The following is a 21,024-nucleotide window of genomic DNA, read 5'->3' as shown; positions in this document are numbered from 1 at the left end:
AAAGTAGATCCATTGCTGACTAGACCTAGAGGCAGAGAGAAGGAAGGGCTGAAAAGGGATAGGAACAATCTTTCCGGGGTGATGGAAATTATCTGTATCTTTATTGTGGTGGTGGTTTCATAAGCATATATATCTTTCAAAACTAATCAAATTGTAAATTTTAAATAGATGCACTCTATTATATGTAAATAACTCCTCAATAATGTTTATTAAAAATATCTTAGATGGTTTAGGATTCAAGATCAAGAAATTATATTAAATTTGTAGGTGAATTATCAAGTTAAACACCAATGGTGCAGGTTTTAACCAAAGTAATTCCTAAATTAATTTCTTCATACACAGATAAGCTGGTGATTCCCTACTTCATTAGAAGATAGAATTCTACATAGGTTCAGTTTTCCAGAAGTAGAAAAAAGGTACTCTGAGTTTGCCAAGACCATTCACACAATTACTGTGTTCACTTTTACACATTTTACCTGAGTTTTAAAAATATTTTATATCACTGGGAAAAGATATATCTTTAAAAATGAAAAGTTTCTGGTGATGGAAGCCCAATGTTTTGGAGTTGAAAATTGAGAAATAATGATGAAGCAATGAATATGTGATTAAAGAATGAAAATTCCCTGGTTAAGGGATCTGGGACTTTTGTTTGAATGTTGATAACAGTCTCTGTTTCTGACATCTGATAGTAGATCAGGGGAAGAAAAGCTAGGTGGAGGACCTACCCACTTCACATAAAACAGTATCAAACCCATATAGTAGTGCAGAAAACTACCTCACCTGTATGGGTAATGATACTAACTTGAATAATATTTTATTTATGCCTCCATACTACCCTGTCATTCTAAAGTCTAATTTACTGCAGCCTCCTGGGGCCTTTTACGTGGTATGATGGAGTGTTGCTTGGGCCCAGTATATTGTCTCAGTGGATACGGGCCAGACTCATGGCCACATAATGTCTGGGTCCACTCTGTATTTATCCCATATGGGAGGGACTCTAAGCCCCAACTTCCAGAAATTGGGAGATCATCACTGCTATTGCTTTCCATGGCATCCACTAAAAAAGAGAGGGAAGCTACTGACAATTGACAGTAAGACTCAGCAATTGTCCTGCTTGTGTTTGAATCCAGGATCAACCACCCACTGGTCAAGGGTCCTTGGGCAAATGTCTTAAAGTCTCTGTCCCTCTGTTTTCTCATCTGTAAAATGAGGGTTATAAAAGTGTTTGTTTAAAAATCTTCAGAGATCTAAGTGATTTAATACATCAAATGTCCTAAAACACTGCCTAGCATACAATCAGTATGATTCAGTGTTATCACTATCCCCATTATATCATAATTGTACAGATAATTCCTATTAAATCTTTAAGAATCAATTTGAATGTCATCCCTCTGAAGCTTTTGCTGACTCTTTCCACTCAGACAGCAACTCCCTCACCCAACGTTTGTTTGGACTTTGCATTTTTTTTTTAATTTTTTATTTATTTATTTATTTTTCCCCCAAAGCCCCAGTAGACAGTTGTATGTCATAGCTGCACATCCTTCTAGTTGCTGTATGTGGGACGCAGTCTCAGCATGGCGGGAGAAGCAGTGCGTCAGTGCGCGCCCGGGATCTGAACCCGGGCCGCCAGTAGCGGAGCTTGCGCACTTAACTGCTAAGCCATGGGGCCGGCCCTGGACTTTGCATTTTTTTCTTTACAACACTTAGAAAAAAGCTATGTGACTAGGTACTGTTGCAGGTACTGGATATGTAATGGTACATGAGACAAGCAGGAAATGTACCCTACCCGCATGAAGACTTTTCCCAGTGTGGAAACAGACAGAAAGATTCAAGTCTTGTCCAGGATCACTTAAGTGATAAGGGGTGAAGCTAGGATACAGAGCCATCCTCAAAGTTCTAAAGGCTGCATTATTTGTACTACACTATGCTGTCTCCCAGTTTATTGTATTTATTTATACTTCTTATTTACATAAGTGTCTTTCCTACAATATGGGTTTAGTTCAATATTAGGCACACTGTTGACACTCAAGAATCATTTGTTTAACCAATCAATCATTCAAATAAATGAATAAATGACTAAATATAGTACAAATGATTTTCAATAAAATTTTTCTCAGTAAGAAGCATTTTGTTGTTGTTCATAAGATATATGTAAGGTAAGCTGAAATGCATGAAGAAGACACATTGATTTCCCTTATACAAAATGTTTCTATACTTAAAATCATATTCCCCAGAAAACAAAATGAGATCTTTGCGGGAGAAAAGGTACAGTAGTTCTCCCGTCTCCATGGTTTTGCCTTCTGTGGTTTCCATTACCTGCAGTCAACTGCAGTCTAAAAATACTAAATGAATAATTCTAGAAATAAACAATTTATAAGTTTTAAACTGTGAGCTGTTCTGAGTAGCATGATGAAATCTCGTGCTGTCCTGCCCCGTCCTGCCCAGAACGTGAATCCTCCCTTCGTCCAGCATATCCATGCTGTATACGACACCCACCCGTTAGTCACTGAGTAGCCAAGTTGGTTATCAGATGGACTGTCACAGCATCGCAGTGCTTGTGTTCAAGTAACCCTTACTTTACTTAATAATGGCCCCAAAGCGCAAGTGTAGTGATGCTGGCAATTCGGATATGCCAAAGAGAAGCTGTAAAGTGCTTCCTTCAAGTGAAAAGGTTCAAGTTCTCAACTTAATAAAGAAAAAAAAAATTGTATGCTGAGTTGCTAAGATCTACAGTAACTTTTATTACAGTATATTTGTTATAATTCTATTTTATTACTAGTTATTGTTAATCTCCTATATGCCTAATTTATAAATTAAACTTTATCAGAGGTATGTATGTATAGGAGAAAACATAGTATATATAGGGTTGGCTACTATCCACAGTTTCAGGCATCCGCTGGGGGTCTTGAAAGGTATCCCCTGGGGATAAGGGGGCCTACTATAATCACAATGATGACGAATTGTTTTAAAGAGTCAAAGTAAATATCAAGCAACACTAGGTTGACCATCAAGGGTCAATGCTGGAATGACCACTGTGGATAAGGCTGTAATGTTTCTGATCATCAGAGTATTACTGTTAATCTGCAAATGCTTCACGTAGCCTTGGAGTTCACTATTAATAGGAATTACCTGAAAAAATTTCTGGCACTGAGTAGTGTATCTCATTCTCAAAAACTTTCAAGAAAGAAAATTCATATCCATCAATACTGTCACAACTCTTAAAGATGCTTAAAAACAAGAAGTTCTATATTAATTGACAGCTCTGATATCTTTAAGAGATCATTTAGTCTGTCCACCTTCCTAAGTTAGAATAATATAACATTTTTTACAACAAATTGCTTCTATTTAATATATTCTAATTTAGCTATCAATCCATCCAGCTATTCAATATTTGCTGAATTCTATTACATTTCAGATATTGGGCTAGAAACTAAGGATACAAAATGAATAAAACATATTATCCTCATGTAAAGAACTCACACACTAGAGAAGACAAATAGTCACATAAATAAGCAACTTATATGACCAAGTAAGAAAAGGGTTGACAGTTAATATATGCATGCTATGGGAAAACCAAGGGAGTGGCAATTAATTTGTCCTGGAAAAGACCTGGGAAGCTTTTAGCAAGATGACATTAGGTCGAGATCTTAAGAAGGAGAAAGAATTTGCCATGTGGATAAGTCGGGATGGGCTCCATGTAGAGGGAACAGTATATGCCACGAAAGTCTGGAAAGAATAGGAAGAAGTTTCATGTGGTTGGATCACAAGGTTCTTGGTGGGAAGTAATGGGACAAGGGGTTGGTTGGGTAGATTTTAACCAAGCTAAGGAGTTTAGATTTCATCTCTTTGTCAATGAGATGACAAACCTTGAAAAACAACACAGACATAGGCCAAGGATCCTCAATGAGCTACTAAAAATATTGAATTGAGAGAAAATGAATTGAATCACATTCTCTATGTATCAGACAATACAGCATTTCCACACATAGAAATAGCTAAGATTGGGCAAACCTTTTAACTCTTGCACAATGCATGTGAGATGCAGCTGGAGCTGGAAAATATAGGCCTTGTGACACCTTCTCGAATGCTCTTTCTTATGTACCATGCTGTGGCAAATTTCAACATGAAACAAATTTTGAAAATTTAGCTGAAAAATGTTTTATGCAAACTCCTCCTGTGTGAATACAGCTTTTCAGGAAGAACTTTTCAGTTCTGACTATACTAATTACAGAATTTACAGTTCTGTGTCCTCAAAAGGAATAGGTAGCACTTTTCTATAAAAATGCTAAACATATTTAAATCTATTTTAAAGTCAAAATACTGAGCTAACGTGAGGCAGGCAGGAGCAAAGTCAAATTTCCACCTGAGTTAATGTTTGCACATTTTTCTTTTCACTTAAAAAAAAAGTACATGGAGTTTCTCAAAAAGCTTTCTCTCACAGCCAGATACAAATGGAAAACAAATTGAGAAGAAAGAGGAATCAGTACGTCAGAGGGGGAAAACTAGAAAGCCCACCTGCATTTTCAGGAAATGGAGCTACCAAACATGACATTTCTTTAAACTAGAGTTTCTGCTCTCCAGGTCCTGAAGTTAAAAGAAAAATAAACCCAAAAAACAGACAAATCACCTCCACAAAGCACCACCCTTATTTTTTGAGAAATCAGGTCACCAGAAAGCTTACTTACTCCGACACTGAAAACTAGGAATAAAGAAAAAAAATTCTGAAAATTCAAATAAACATGCCCAAAGTTCACATATTAAAGTTCACTATTCTAGAATCTATGAAAAAGAGGCACTCTTAGCCCCTTACTCAAAAACAATGTATTCTTACTTAACATATATTTCCAGGTGTAAGGTCTATATTAGAATTTCAAATCCATATTAGATTATAAAAAGAAAAAAGGGAGAGATCCTTTGCAACTAAGTTTAAAGAAAACAAGAGAAGGTGAATAAATAAATGAACAGTAGCTATATGAATTAAAAAATAACAGTGATTGTGGATCAGCCATCATAAGGTCACGTTTGTCAACATGTGCAATTTCTGAAGACAGTATTCTCTGAAATGGTTAAACTATCTCCTCTAAGCTTTAAGAAAACAGAAAATAATACATCGAATTTAATAAAGATTCCCATTCAGAAATGAATTGAAACGTAAAAGTATATGTACTTAAAATATTTAATCCTTAGCTGTGTACAAAACTTCGGTATCCAGAATGACTTGCTACTCAAAAATTCCAGGTGGATTGCGGAGGCATAATTCAGGTCTATAAACATGAATTGACTTATTACTACGTGCCAGAAGTGGGACATACAAGGATAAATGAGATACTGTTTCTGCTCTGGAGTAGTTTGCATTGTGGGTGAGACAGACAGGGGAGCAGACAATTATATGTTTGGTGGGTTAATAGTTGTGGGCAGAGGGTCACTGGGAACTCAGAGGTGGACTGCTCAGCCAACCCCAAGAATAAAGGTGATTCTGCGAGGAAAGAAAAGAAAAAAAAAAAAAAAGGAAAGGAAAGGAAAAAGAAAAGCAAAAGAGAAAAGAAGAGGAAAGAAAGGAAAAGAATAGGCCCAGCCATTCTTCTTATTATTTATTGGATTCCAGAAACTGATGTTTTGAAATATTCCTTCATTATTGAATTAAGGTAACGATTATGATACTCTACTGTTTTATACTAGAAATTAGCAATGAACTTAACTCTACCCTTGCTCTTCATTTTAGCTTAGTTTAGACTAGATAAAAAGCATGAGATTTTAATTTAGGAGTTAGAAACCATAAGTTCAAGTTATTTAGTAGGACTGTGGCCTTGGGCAAGTCACTTAACTCTGAGACTCAATTTTTTCAACTATAAAATGAGGTTAATGTAAAGGATCTGGTGAGAGAAGGTAGATTCCAATGTGTTGTTAATCATAAAAAAACATACAAAAAGATGATGATGTGATCTAGCAAAAGGGATCAAGTTTACCACTTATTTCTTTATCTGGGAATGCAGGATACTTTCATCTTTTGGATATAAATTACAGAAAATCCAACTCAAATATGCTTAAACAATAAGAAAATTTGTTGGCCACAGCATTAAGGTCAACTTAATCCAAAGTGTTCAGGTACACTTCCTTGCCAATCTCTTGGCCTGGCTGCCTTTTGTATGGAGATGTGGTGTCCTCAGGCATGTAGCAACATGGCCGTAGCAGTTCTAGACTTCACCTCCATGAACTGCAATGTGCAGAAGAAAGGAGGTTGGCATCCAGAAGGTCTCTCAGAAGATCAAGAATAACCTTTCCCAGAAATCCCACGGAAATATCTCCTTGCATTTTATAGACTCTAACCGGATCACATGGCCAATCCAGAACAAATACTGGCAAGGGATTAACCTTAGACAAGTTCCACTGGGATGGGTTTAACCTTAGACAAGTCAGGCCATCCCTTGGAGCTTGAATAGGTCATGCCTCTCCCGAGGCACATGAGTTTTGTGGTGGAGAAATAAATGCTTGAACAACAGATTCTGTGATGAAGAAGGGAAGGGGCAAATGAATACTGGGTAGACAACCAAAAGTGTTCCTGAGAGCTATAATAGAAAATGTAATTCTCTTTCTTATTAGAAAACCATGCCAGTGACCAGAAATATTAGCACAATTTTTAAATTATATGATAATTCATCCATATTCACACAACCTGTGTATATAACTGGTTTGAAATTACAGTAAAATGCATTTACCATGATAGAACTAAATTTCCACTATGAAACCAAAGGAAACAATCTAGTAATTTTGAGGCAGAAGAAAAAGCATGGGCTTTGTGGTCAGACAAACATGGATTTGAATTCCAGTTCTGTAATCCACTAGATCTCTGACCTTGGGCAATTCATTTAGACATTCCAACCCTCTTCACAATAAAATCGGAATGATATTATCTACCATATACAATTGCTACAAAAATAAAATGAAATGACATAATATGAAAATACTCTTCCTTGCCCTAAAGTATTCAATAAATATTAGTTCATTGGCTGCCTCCCCACCACCTCCCTTATCCCTAGTGTCCCTAGGTATCAGTATAGTTCAAATAATTGAAGTCTAAAAATATCTTACGGCACATACTTGTTATATGCACTAATTTAAGTGCTGGGTATCCTAAATGGATAGAATGTGGTCCTTGTCATCAAAAGATTTTTAATTTAAAAAGGGACCCAAATGTCTCAATAATCGACTCTACTACAAAGCAGAGTGGAATGAGTTCTGTTCCAAAGTTGAAATAGACAACAGCTAGGTCTCATTTATTTGCATTTATAGACCAGCCTTTGTCAATTTCCGCTCTGTGTGGCCGAGTGCCACGTCTCCTCTGTGAGCACACAACGTAGGCTGCCATTCCCCTGTTCCTACAGCGCTGATGATTTGTCTGCAACCAGCTTCCTGTGGTTTCTCAAGTAGAATCAAAGACACCTGACAGGGCAACATCTGCTCTCAGGCTGCGCAGCTGCAGGGCTCTCCCATTTGGATCCTGGATCAGGAAATCAGGTCTAAGAAAACCTGCTCTCCTGTTTAGAGTCTAGGTGCTTTTAGATAGCCTGTCGATTAGATTACCCAACAACTTCTGCTGTGGCCCCCAACAAGTCAACTGGCATCCACTGAGCCCTTCTGAATGACAGGCATCAACAAACCCAAGATGAGGAGGATTTGCCCCCTATTCTTGGGAAGCTAGTAGTCACATGTGTATGTTCAAAAGAGCATGTATACTGATAACTAGAATTCCCGAAGTTGAGAACAGTGAGGTGATAACATTTTCATTTGCATAGCACAATAAAATTGTGTAACACTTCATCTTTCTCCTGAGAGATGGGCAGGCATTTATAGATTTGTTTATCAAATAAACTTTTATTGAGCCCCTACTATGTGTTATCAAGGGCTATAAAAATGAGTATGCCGTGTATTCATTTGTTTATTTATTAATTTATCTGTGTATATCCTTCCAAAAGTGATCTGAAGCAGAAATAAATCTTAGTCCCGTGTTCTTGCGTGATGAGGTCAATCTTATTCTTGATTTATAATGAAGAAGTGAAGGCTTACAGAGACTGTAAGTCATCTTTGTGTACTTGGTTGCTGAGTCCTCTGTTAACTCAGTGTTCTCTCCTCTAAAATACTCTAAGAAAGTTACTAGATATCAGAAAAAGAATACTCTTTCGGGGAAGCTAGGAAGAATTTATGGTAGAATTTCCATTAGCTTGAAAGAGAGGTGGTAGAGGAGTACTTGAAGTGATCTTTCAAGCTTTATAATAAACTACTCCCTTACAAGTACACTATTCTCTGCTAGCTAGAATTTTTATTGTTCTTTAAGCAAACCCTGCCCTTCCCTGACCCCAAGTTTTTGTACACACATGCTGTCCTATCCATCTAGAAAATCTTCCCCATCTCAAAAACAAAACAAAACAAACAAACAAAAACAATTTCTACACAGTTATAGTGAAAACACAGCTTCCATATCTCTTCATTGAATCAAGTACCAGACCTGATTACAACTGACATCCACAACCCTCATAACAACCCCGGGATATACATATTTGTACAACTCCTATTTTAAAAATAAGGAAATTAAGGCTTCAGAGTGAGCTCCTGGGTAGGGTGTTAATTTCAGTCTCTTTGTATTCCTCCTGCTCTTTATTTCTACTACATGTTTCAACTCCACCAGGCATGTACCAACATTTAATCAATGTAAGCTAGAATTTTTACAAGGGCAGGGATTATTGTCTGTTCTGCTCATTGCTGTATCCAAAATACTTAGAAGAGTGTGTAGAATATAATAGTGCTCGGCAAACATTTGTTGAATAAATTTTTAAATGAAGATTTATTTAATTAAACTGATTTCTCTAATAACACACAGCTGGGAAGAGGAAATGCTGAGGTTTGAAGTCAGGTGTTCTGACTCTAGATTCCACCACATCATATTGTATGATATGGGATCAGGTCTGGCTTAGGCTAGTACACAAATTTTTCTATTGCTGAACTTAGAAAAATCTTTGTTTGATATTTAGTTCACTCAAAAACTAAATATCGTGTATAAATTATATCTCAATAAAGTTTTTTAAAGTTACTTAAAAAAACAACTATATACAAAATGATACTCTTATGTTCATGGCAGAATTAACTCTGTTCCCAGAGACTGTAGATCTCAGAAGCTGGCTATCATAATCATCACTGTTTCCCAACTTTATCCCAGCAGTCAAGGTGCTTTCTAAGAACATGGAGTACATTTAAATAACTTTATAAAGATGAAAAGTTGAATGACAAACCAGAGAAAGTCAAAGATTTCCAAATAAACCTGGACCAGACACTAGGATGATATATGTAATTTATGGCCTTACCACCTGATTGAATGTAAAACTGTTGTTAAAAAGATCCCTAAGGTAATCCAATTTGCTTTTAGTACCTAATTAACACTTCCCAGTGGTTTCTGGGTTGGATAATTGAGAAATACAATGCTTATAAGATTTAAACCAGGCGTTGTGGTATCCAATTAAGCCAAGAATTTCCCTGTTATTGGCAACATATTTAACTGATGGCAGAGATAGTACCAGAAAAAAAGAATGGAGTAGATAATTAGAAAAAATAAGACAATTAGGTAGCTGAATTATCTGCAGTAGTTTTAGAGGATTTGATGGCAAATCCATGTTCAGCTCTTACATCACAACCGCATTCCAGAGGGAAAGTTAGAAGTCAGAAAGGAAGAATCAAAGGCACGGTGGAGAGGGGGATTGTACTAATACTAGTTAAGCACCTGGGTCAGGTACTGCTCTAATCAGTGTTATGTATTTTATCTCACTTAATACTTGAAAGAACAGCTATAAGGTACAAGTATCATTATCTCCACTTTTTTTTTATGGGAAGAAACTGAGGTTCATAAAGCTTTTGTAACTTGCCTAAGATTTCAAGCAACTAAAAGTTGACAGTGCTTGTTATTACTGTAAAAACAATAGGCATTATTTATGAGAATTTATGGAGTACAAGTGCCAGATTTGGAACAGGTACTCCATTTTTAAAAGAAGGAAAAAATCCTGCCCAGGCAATTATATCCTGGAGAAATTCTCATATAAATCAAAAATAGCTTAGAATAGCAGTTCTCACCTTTCTTTTTCTATGCTGTGACATACATGGAGGAAGGCACAGCATTCACATGGAGCCACGATTTCTTGGGCACCCTCAGATTACTTGCTACAGCACAGCAAAAAACCCAGCTGTGGTTTCATGCAATTCTCTGAGCATTAGAGCTTAAGAAAGCACACAGAAAGGTAAAAGGAGCTTTATTTTATTGATGTTCTTGAATAGGCTCTAATTTGTTTTTAAGTAAATAAAATAAGTACTTCATCATTAGTTACAAATAACTGATCACAATGCACAAACGAGTAGCAACATTGTGTTTGAGAATACTTACTTAGACAGACTTAGGATGCCAGGAAGAAAAAAAAAACATGGCTTTGCAAAGAACAAAATTAGATCAACTGATTTTTTTTTACTTTGATTTGAGTGGTAGGCCACAGGCATGGGGGATGCAAAAGGTCTCATCTACTTTGTTTTCAGCAAATTTTGAACTATTTTACCCTCCAAAAGGGTAGAAAGCAATATCTTAGCTAAACCACTGTCAGATGGGGGATGGATAATATCAGGGAAATATGCAAATACTCAAATTTTCAATGGCCTGGTTCAGCAGAAGGGCAGTCTATATAGTGGAGAAAGCATGGATTTTAGCATCAAGTGGCTTGAGCTCAAGTTCTTTTCCTATTTCTTGCCTCATTCTTTAGCTCTGGATTACTTAATCTCTTTACTTCTCTTTCCTTCATTCATTCAAACATATTTATTGAGTGCCTACTATTTGCTAGACACTGTTCTGGGTGCTGGGAACACAGTGGGTAAATAGGACAAAGTCACTGCTTTTAGAGAGCTTACATTCTGATGGAAGAAACAGACAAACTATAAAGCCATAACTATTTACATAAATATCAGCAATAAGTTTTGTGAAAAAAGAAATTAAAACTAAAGCAGTGTAAGGAGGGAGAAAGTGGCAGGAAGTTTATGGGCTATTTTAGATTAGGTACTCAAAGAAGGCCTTTCTGAGGAAGGGACATTTGAGCAGAGACCTGAAAAACTGAGGGAACTATCCATCACAAGTTGTGGGCAAATGAGTCAACAGTATTCACAAAGGTTCTTAGGCAAGAATGAACTTGGCTTGTTCAAAAAACAGCAAGAAGGCCAGTGTGGCTAGAGCAAGAAAAGAGCAGAGAGAGAGATTATTCTGAATGTGACGGAAAGCTTTTGAAACTATTTTCCCTTTTCAGACAGATCATTCTGATTACTGGGGGGAGATATGACCACATAAGGAAAGGAAAGGAAGCAGAGAGACCACATAGGAAACAATTCCCATAGTTTAGGTGAAACGTAATGGTGGTTTGAGTTTAATTTAAACTCACATAAGATTAATCCTATGTTTTTAGCCTGGGAAGGTGCTGAGAGTGGGAGGAATGAAGAGTTTGGTTTTTAATAAGTTTGAAGTCACTATTAGACAACCAAACAGAGATCTTGAATATGCAGTTAAGTCTACACATATGGAGGTAAGGGGAGAGGTAAGAATTGGATATAGAATTCTTGGAGTCATAAGTGCATGTAACTTATTTAGTCTCGGAACTGGCTTGATGGCATGAATGGGCGTCACTAGAGAAAAGAAGAGGTCCCAAGACTAAGCCCTAGCCAACAGCAATAATTAGAGACTGGAAGAGCAGGAAGAGTCAACAAAAGAAACGTAGAAAGGGTGGCCAGAAATGTAGGCAGTAAATTAGATTTCATTATACTAGAGCCACGTAAAGAAAAAGTTTTAAGAAAGAATAAGTGATCAACTATGTACCATACTGCTGAATGGTGGAGAGAGACAAGGACTAAGAATGGACCAATGAATTTTCCAAGTTGGATGTCATGAATAACTGACCAAAACTGCTTCAGTAGAGTCATAAGGAGATAAGCCTGACTGTGAAGTTGGTTGAGGAAAAAAGAAGAAGCGAGGAAAGGGAGAACCTTGAGAACAGACTGCCCCTTTGATAAGCTTTGTTAAATGGGGGAACAAAAAAATGGGTGGGAGTAAATCAAATAAGGATAATGATCATATTTACCAGCAAAAATTATTATGAATATCAAATGAGTGAGTAGATGTAGAAGAGCTTTATAAACTCTAAAGCACTATGCAAATATTATGTTATTTTGTGGCAGGATGGATGAGTAGGAAAACAGAATGAGGCATCTTGGACAGCGTCCTTTAAGGCATTGATTCTATCTGCTCTATTCTGAATATTTTGAAGTAGATGTTTGCTTTACTTATATACAATAATAATCTGGTGGAATAAAATAATCAGGAAATGTTTGCACGACTGATGCTACTAAACAAATAAAGAGCAATTATATATTATAAATTTAGAGAAATCTCCTTAAATTTAGAAATTTTCAAATAAATATATAAAAATATGTTTTATAGGAAACTTACTTTAAGAAATTTGTTCATTGGGATCCTGGTTGTAAAAATTAATAAAACAAAAGTCTTAGATAACTCATGGGACATTATGAGAAAATAATGATACTTGAACTAAATCCCAAATCTCCGCAACTTCTACAAGTTGCGTTTTTGTTATCTTTTGTTATTATAGTCAAGGCCATAACAGCAGGCTAGATTTGAAACAAGGTAACCTCAAAAAACATAGATTTGAAAAGACTGGTAGAGCCCCAGATGTCAAAGTGAGTATTCTAAAAGACACAGTTAATCACAAACTCAGTTTGAGTCAGAAAAAATCTTTGGTTCTAAATAAATTGTGCACAGCACCTGGATCATAGGAAGTGCTCAATAAGTGTTTGCTGAAGAACAATATGGGTTGCACGAATGGATGAATGTTTGCTTGCTTGTTGCTTGTTAGAAAAAAATAAATTTTCATATCTTTACAACTGCCATCTTCCCCTTTCTTTCCTTATTGACAGGCTAATATTTACTGACCACTCATGCCAATTTATGGGGTAGGTCATTATGGTTCTGGTCATTTCATCTCATAGTTATTGAGATTTTCAGCATATATCCTTTACTCAGGTTATCCAGGGTAGGTCAACAGATATCATTGTGAAAAAATGCCTAAAAACAAAAAGAAAATTTGACCAATTTTCAATATTTGCTAGGGTGAAAACACAAGGTCACTTTCAGTGTGAGATTCAGGTGAATTAGCCAATACATCAGAGTGTAAGCTTATCGTTCTCTTCAAAACTATAATTTGACAAAAAATACTAATTTTTTTTATAGATATATAAACACTATTTTTAATAGAATGACTGGTACACTCCATAAGTATATATCATTACCAAAAAGGTTATAAAAATAATTAGAAAACATATGTGGTGGTCAAGGTATAAGAGGCTAAGATGGACCATTGAGTAAACCTGGGGATATGTGGGACTCTACCAAAAATTTAAAAAACATAAACCATCATAAGTTTTCAAAATGGAATACGTATTTGTAACCAACTTGTAATAATTATAATTAAAGAATACTTTTCTAGGCCTTTGTTTCTTAGTCTCTATGGAAGGCTTTGTTATAGTCACATGGGAGAATGAAGTAATAAATGGTTGTAAAGATTCCTGCAAACACAAAATGTTATGTAAATGGTAAATGTTAGTAAACTATTAGGGAAAGCATTTTCCTTCAAGAGCACGATACACCCAAGCTACTGACTAGGTTTATACAACAGTATGGAGAAAAAAGAAGGACTCTGTAGTCAAACACATCTCGGCTTGCATCTCAGTTCCATCACTTTCTAGTTGTGTTCATTTGAGTAAGTTGCTTAAACTTTCTGGGTTCTTGAAAACACAGACCCACCCACATTTGACAGTTGTTGTGAGAATTAAATGAAATATTGTGTATAGAGCCTAGTACATGTAAAGCTGATACATAACAGTGACTATATTTCTTCCTCTTCTCTGAAAAAACATTAATTTTCATTCAAAATATTAATTTCCATTTAAAACACTGAAAAACTGATAAGAGGCTATTATAACTTCCTAACTAGGTTGTAGAGGAATTAGCCTGCAGCACCTAGGAGAATCATAATTCCTGGTACATGTATCTAGCTTTCTTACACACATTCCCAATCCTTAGGTGCCCTAAATGATAAAAAATAACTAAGTTGGAGGAATGATGCTTGTTTATGTAACAATGAGAAAGTCCTTTCTCCACTCTGGGCTTCCCCTCTTGTGTGCATAGGAGGAATGAGCTAGATCAGTGCTACTCAAAGTGTGATCTGTGGACTGATAGTAGACTGCAAACTGTTTGTTCCCCATCTACTACAAAATAATTATTGAAAATGAGGGTAAGCATTTAGAAACTTTTACACCAGTTTGACAGACTAAGTTTATATCTGTTGAAAAAGAAAAATATATGGGATTGTATTTTGTGCATTTTTGTTTGGTTTCCCCATTTCATTTCTCTAGTAATTCATTTTTGTTGCATTTTATAAAGGTATTGGTCTGCAATAGATTGTAAATTTAAAGACACACACACACTCATACACACATCTTTCACCACAGGTAATTTGAGGAACATTGAACTGATAATCTCTAAAAATCTCTTCAGTCCTAATATTCTACAAGACTGTATTCTCTGTCCACAGTGCCTGAGGCTGACCAAATCCCAAGGAAAATGAGGTGGTTGCTGCCTGATGGCCTCCAAAGAAGCACCTTCCTTCCATCAAGGAGATGATGATAAAGAGAATGATGATGATGATTATAAACTGATGATTATTATATAACTAACAGTTATTGAGTGCTCACCATGTGCTGGTCTCTTTACATGTATCATCTCATTTAATCCTTCATATTTAATGCTATTAATCATTTCATAGAATAAGGAAACTAACGCTCAGAAAGAGACTCAGAGAGTAGCTTTAAACCCAGGTCTATTTCATTCCAAATCCTGCATGCTTTCAACTATACCATGTTGCTTCCAAAGTATAGTTCCTTCCCAAGTGAAGCTGCCTTTCCTTAGCCAGCTCTCTCCCTGCTGCCTGTGGATCAACTGGTGACATCAACAGGCCCATGAAGTCTCATTCTAATGGGCCTGGCTCTTGTTCTAATATCATGGGAATTTCTCTTTAACCTGACAAGCAAAAGTCGACTAAAACCACAAAATCTCAGGACTCAAAAGTACTTTATGAATAATCTACCATCTCTAATCCAATGCTCGGGTCATTGCCACGACATTCTTGAAAATTGGTCGCTGCTTGTAAGTGACAACATCTCCAGTGACAGGAACTCACTACACCCAGAGGTGGCTCATTATCTCTGAGGATAGTCTTATGATTCTTTCAGTTATATTAATCTGAAATCTTTCTCTCTGTAACTTTCCTTCTTTGGGCCTAATTCTACCTTGTGGAGCCATGCAGAACAACATACAGAATTGCTCTACATTGTAGCAACAAAGTATATATCTGGATTGTGTACAGGATGCTATGGAGTTGTTAGTTAGACAGACCTTGTGTTGAATCATGGTTCTAACATATAGATGAGACCCAAGGTAAACTACTTATCCTCAGTTATGCTGTCTGTGAAATAAGGACAACAATGCGTATATCACAGAATTGCCATGAGAATTAAATGAGATTACAACAAGTAAAAGCCCATGGTACGTACTCAAAAAAGTTTACTGAAATGATTCCTTTTGTAATGTATTTTCTGATTGTTTTACTCTTCTGCACACTATCTTCAGATACTGACCCATTCTATCTGCTCCTTACCCTATAGGTTTCTTCTCCCCTAGGCCACTTCAGGCATTCAAAATTCTATTATTTTAAATCATTCAACAAATGACAATAATATGAGATAATGCCGTTTAGTTTACAAAATGTTCTCATGTTCTGATTCAAATTAATATTTATATACACCCTGTGAATCTGGAATGAGAACATATTCACTTTCCTAGGTGAGGAGTTAGAGATCTTCGTATACAAGGTCATGTCGATTTACTAAGTGGCAAAGTTCTTAAAACCTGCTTTTCTATGAAATGCACAAATTAATCAACTAATTTGTTGGTGAATTCTAAAATTAAGTAACCACTATTGTTAGGTGCCAGACTAGCACCTGAAGATATAGATATGAATAAGACTGACATTGCGCCTGTCTTTTAGAAGTCTATGGAGAAGAAAGGTATCAAACAAGTGTGATGACTATGAAGCTAGCTATGCAGGATGTCAAGGCAACATAAAACAGGTCAGCCTGGCCAGGTCTGGATGTGGTTAACGGTTAACTTATGATGAGTTCTCAATCCGAACCACTGGTAGTTTAAATAACATCATAACTATCACAGTAATATCACAGAATTATCTCTTTTCTACCCAGCCGTACTTCATTGTGAGGCCTGAGCATTTTGATAATCCATCTCCTTTCGTCTAAATTAAACAACGCTGGAACTTCAGTCAACTGATTCTGAAAACAAATGATCTGAAGGCAGTTATTGGGCATCATGGACTGCCCTGCTTTTCTACATTGAAACGATGTGTGCTGTTCACACAACAGCAAAAGTGCCCTTAGTAAAAACACCATCCTTTTTTCAAGAGTGCCCGGCATAATGATGGATGACAACATTTTCCCTATTGAAACACAAATACTTCTCCACATGCTACTGGGGACTCTAGAAAGAAGTGACCATTTTTAATTCTGGTAAGTTCATTCAAGACAATGATTATCCTTTGAAAAAAATATATACATAGGGATCCAGGTATCTTTTCTGAATACTTTCCAAATTTGCTTTGCAGTAACTATAGTTGCTGTGGAATTACAGCTGTAATGGATATATATTTTCTGTTCAAGGTACCCCTACAGTGCAGTATATTTATGATGTCATGGATTATTCACCTGAAAGAACGATCATAGGTTTTGTTTCTTGTAGGCTTTTAAAATTAAATGCCATTTCTAACGCAACATGTTATAAAATATATTTCAGTTTAGAATCCTGGGTATCTCATCAATTTCCTTTCTTCCCAGAGGATTTAGGTCAATAGTGGCCAAAATAGCCCATGCATGTTCATAGTAAGTTTTATTTTCCTGTTCCTGGAACTTCATTCTGTAGGTAATAAACTTCTGAGTAAATAATAGTCTCACTGTCTCTCTCCTAGGGTTGGCATGCAAACTCACTGTCCTAATTTTGAAAAAGGTTCCGTTTCAGCCTCCTGCTTTTTCCAATGGGCTTGCCAGGTTGTCTGCCCTTTCAGACATGCAGCCAAAGGAAAGGGTAAGCTCAGAAGAAAAAGGTCTCCATAAACCATTTAGTAAATTGGCATTCATTATCATTTAGCATTCATTATCAAATGCTACATGTTTACCAATAGTCCAGGGTTTGCCTCTCCTTAGGGGAGAGAAAAACAACCTAGCAAACAAGTGTTTCAGACACAATCAACTTTTAATCTATGCTTCTAATTGGGATGTGATGATCTACACATCTTTTGTAGAATTCTCCTCAGTGAGTTAGCAGCATCCCCACAGCACTGTGTACACACCTCTATTATTGTACTTTTTACCTTATATTTAAATTATTTTTTACCTACCTCTTTTGTGAGACCATGAGTACCTGGGTTGCATAGATAGTGACTTATTTTTCTGTGCAGTTCTGTACCTACCGTTAAGGGCATGGCCCTCAATAAGTGTTTGTTGAATATTTGTTAGATGAATGAGAATTGCATGTTTAATACCAGAGGCTACAATTCTTTCTCAGCATGTTTTCATAATTGACCACAGAAAAGCACTTACTGGGAAGTTTTTATACAGAAGCACAGACTGCAAAATAATTAAATATAGCCTTGATCCTTTAATAACATTACCTATATCACTTCAATAGTAAATAAGAGTTACTTGCTTTATGTATCTCCAACTACAAGCAAGCTCAATAAAAATCTTTATATAAAATTGAAAATATGAGCTATGGCATAAAATGGGCTTCTTTAGAAGAAAGTACTAAAAATTTGTGTATTAAAAATGTAACTTACCTTGATGTTGGCCCCAAGACAATATAGTTTATGACCTAATGCATTAAGTGTAAACATCTCAGTCTGCCTCTCCAAGCTTCTCTGGCTTTGGAGCACTTCTCCAACCTGATCTCCCACTCACAACTTTACCATCCTCTCAATGTGCCTGAGTCATCCCTATATCCCTGCCTTTACCCAATCTCTAACTTCAGGCTTAGATCACTTACCAGATTTCACTCATCCTTCAAGATACACACCCTAGCATGACCACATTGTTCTGTCTCTGAAGTCCTATAGCATTTATATAGTATCCACACTTTGGGGTAATCAGCCCACAATGACCCCAGTAACTGACTACCTCATCTTCAGATACGGGTCACTACATGATCTCACCATCCGAGGTACAGTTGATTAATTCAGGGATGGAAATCAATAGCAGAAGTTATCAGGGCCTACCCATATCTCTTGCCCTTATCACTTCAGTGTGTACCACCAACATCTAACTGCCGGTTTCAGCATATTTTTACCTGAGGGCTTTCTCCAAAGCTGAAGAAGACCACTTTCCCTAGGTGCACAATTAGCCAGAAGTACTGGGGGATTATCACTCCCTAACAGCCTTCAACCAATGACTGATGAGAGTTGATGTGTAATTGGTCCTTTGTCTCTTGGATGGGATAACTTCAAAGTGTATGTTCTACTGGGGATTTTCAGAGTTTCCCCAATGCATTACCCTCCAGTTACCCATAGTGAGAGCTGGCTTGATAACATCCTTTTTTGGATGCCTTGTCTTCCCTGTTACACTTGCCTATGTCCCTGCTGGTGTTTCCTATACCTCCCACAAGTAACATAGTTGCACTAAAATCCTTGCATCAAGGTCTACTTCTATAATAATCCAAACTAAGTCCACACCTGAACCAAGCTGGCCAATCAGATTCTCTCCCTTAAAATTTTGTAATTGAAGCAATGAAATTTTACCTGAGATAGTCTCTTAAATGGAGTTATGGTAATGTTTTATTTCTTGATTTTAGTCCATTTCTGAGGGTCAGTCCTGCATTTGAGTTCTATTACTCATTTCTGTATTTATATAATAAATGTCTTTTCGCTTTATCTAAGTATAAAATTGGGTTTTGTTACTTTGAACCAAAATATCTTATTTTATCAATCATTTTTATTTACAGAAACATCATATTTGAAAACAAGACAGGACTTCCATCAAGTCCAGCCTTCATAGTTTAGGTAGGAATCCAAAATGAAATTAATTGTCAAAGATTTCACTTAAACATTGTTATTAAACTTTTTAAGTGTCCAAATAATGTCTAAAAATTTAAGAGTATGCCTTTTTTGAGGTCTTAAACCTTCTTATATTTCTTTTTATCTCCATGGTATCTTACACAGTAGTTATTCAATAAACATTTATTGAATGAATGAATCAAATTAAATGTTTGGGACCTGTGTAATTGTTGACAATTGAACTTATTATGACCCCATTCTTTACCCAAGAGGATTTGAAGTACCTTCTAAATATAAAATAGGTTAGGAAGTTAATACAATTTCTTGCTTTTTTTCAAAAATTTGACTGAAAACAAGCATAGAGATTCAAGGCCTTCCTTTTTTCTTTTTTCTACCTCCTTTCCCCCATCCTGGTACTAAATGCTAAAAGAAATTTATGTCCATTCATTTAATCATTCAACAAATATTTATTGAATGTCCATGTGCCAGTCAGTGAGCTAGGCACTTGAGAGATAACACAGAGACTGAGATTGCTCCTCCCAATAGAGTACTAACAGTGGGGAATATGATAGTAAGTGAGCAAGTGCAAGAGAGCATACTAAGAGCTATCCTGGGAGAAGTACAAAGTCCTATGGAATAGGTAGGGAGAAATCTAACCAAGACCCAAGATGCATGGAATATTTCATAGAGAAAATGTTGAACTTAATGACCAGTATTTAAGGAAAATATTTTACAACAAATTCTCTCTTGCCCTTCACACACATTTCATTCCTTCTGCCAAGAATATTCTTCTGTCCTAACTTGTCCCCCACTCCATCATCTGGCTAACTCCTGCGCAACCCTCAGAACAGGGACCGGGACTGCATCTGTCTATTCGCTGACACATTTTCGCACTAGCAAAGTGTCTGCTCTAATATAGGAAATCAACGGGTATGTGAAATGTAAAGAATACTTAATAAACCACACTGTATTATAATTATTTTGTTTGCATGACTGGGAACTCCTCAAGGACAGCAACAATATTTCACTTCTTCACCCCCAACAGGGCCTGTCTCTTCCTACCCCTCTAAATAAACACAGCTTCCTCGTGTTAATGAGGCTGAGAGTGAATCATGAGCCCTCATTGATACCCATCTTCCATCTTTGGAGTTGAATCAGCTTCCATTTATCTATTTGCTCGCTTCTCACTCTCGGTGTTGTTGTTTTCTTCACCTGTCCCCTCATCTGGACCCATATTCTCATGATCATACTCCTTGTTCAGCCTTTCTGATTGACAGGATGGTTTGAACTCACTACAACTCTGACTTTGCCCTCAGCACCTCCTCCAGAGCACTACTTCTCATTTTCCCCATATGCAGCCAAATAAACAGGAAATACTCCTTGAGGTGCACCTGCTTTCTCTGTTCACCCCTACCTCTCAACTGGCTCCTCCCTCAGGAGAAGAAAGGGGTTAGACAGGCATCCACATCAGTGCCAGGGATACAGTAGTCATTCCACTGAATTGAGGTTTTCAGAATGATTTTTTCAAATGTCATCAATTGTACAGTGGAAGCCAATGTAGGAGTATTACTTGATCTATAAAATCTGCTTTATATATTTTGTGAACTATACCTGTATCATTTACTTCCTCCAAAATATCTTACAGAGTTTTAGGAACTGTGGTTTTAGAGGGAGAAACTACATTAGCAACAAACCCAGGGAAGACTTTTATTTTACTTCATAATATTCTGCTATGGATACTGACTTAGACACATTTATTATAAAATTTGCT

General features: G+C 36.5%; 1 protein-coding gene across 1 annotated transcript in view; it reads right to left on the bottom strand.

Moving 5' to 3' along the window:
* Positions 1 to 21,024, bottom strand: part of DLG2 (discs large MAGUK scaffold protein 2) — a 1,867,373-nt gene that overhangs the window by 1,126,934 nt on the left and 719,415 nt on the right. The gene's annotated exons all lie outside the window — the stretch shown is intronic.

Source organism: Diceros bicornis, chromosome 7 (genome assembly GCF_020826845.1).
Source record: "Diceros bicornis minor isolate mBicDic1 chromosome 7, mDicBic1.mat.cur, whole genome shotgun sequence".
NCBI classification, from domain to species: Eukaryota; Metazoa; Chordata; class Mammalia; order Perissodactyla; family Rhinocerotidae; genus Diceros; species Diceros bicornis.
Note: the sequence above shows the minus strand (reverse complement) of the source record. Positions and strands in the feature narration are given on the sequence as shown.